Source organism: Formica exsecta, unplaced genomic scaffold (assembly GCF_003651465.1).
Source record: "Formica exsecta isolate Colony F162 unplaced genomic scaffold, ASM365146v1 scaffold192, whole genome shotgun sequence".
NCBI classification, from domain to species: Eukaryota; Metazoa; Arthropoda; class Insecta; order Hymenoptera; family Formicidae; genus Formica; species Formica exsecta.
Window position 1 is genome coordinate 1,154,190 of NW_021849218.1, and position 764 is coordinate 1,154,953.

Genomic DNA, 764 nt, shown 5'->3' on the forward strand with positions numbered 1-764 from the left:
ATTGCTCTGTAATTTATATAAAATATAAAAATTATCTTATTTATATAAATTTATTTAACACACACTTATTTTTAATTTTAATATTTATATAATGTGATATATATGTTTCATCAATTACTCATTGCTACTTAGACATTGTCCATCGACACACACACAGTCGTAATATATAAAATATTTAGATATAATGCATTCTTTTCAAAAATGCTTAATGAGTGAAAACATTCGTGTTTAAGATGTAAGGAACGTGCATTATCATGACTTAATGATTATCTATGACATTTAATTAATTTACATAATGAGCATTTTCATCCATAAAATCTTATCAAGAGACTTTCAATTACTGATCAGCCGCTTGATAAAGCGTCGGAGATAATTTTCAAAAGGCAATACAAGAGTACTCATTATTATCATCGTTAATAATGCATATAGCTGTATATATGAATTTTTTAAGTAATCATAAATTTTGAGTGCTCAGATACCGTATGAATAATTATATATGTATAAATATAAAATTGTGAACATGAATCTCATGTTGCGTATTGAAATTTTCTCGTGGTCAGCAAAATTATTTGACTCGCTTATAGTAATTATCGTTAGAAATTAGATACGAATAGTTAATGATAAAACTGTTTTATATTAATTATTACGCATATGTTACACATATTAATTTTATATTAAATGTATACTTCGTATACATATAAAAAGAGAAAACGTATTAAATTAATTGAATATTAATATCAATAAATAAATATTAATATTAATAT

General features: G+C 22.9%; 1 protein-coding gene across 1 annotated transcript in view; it reads left to right on the forward strand.

The window, feature by feature from the left end:
• LOC115233989 (protein giant) overlaps positions 1-764 on the forward strand; it is a 3,361-nt gene that overhangs the window by 949 nt on the left and 1,648 nt on the right. The gene's annotated exons all lie outside the window — the stretch shown is intronic.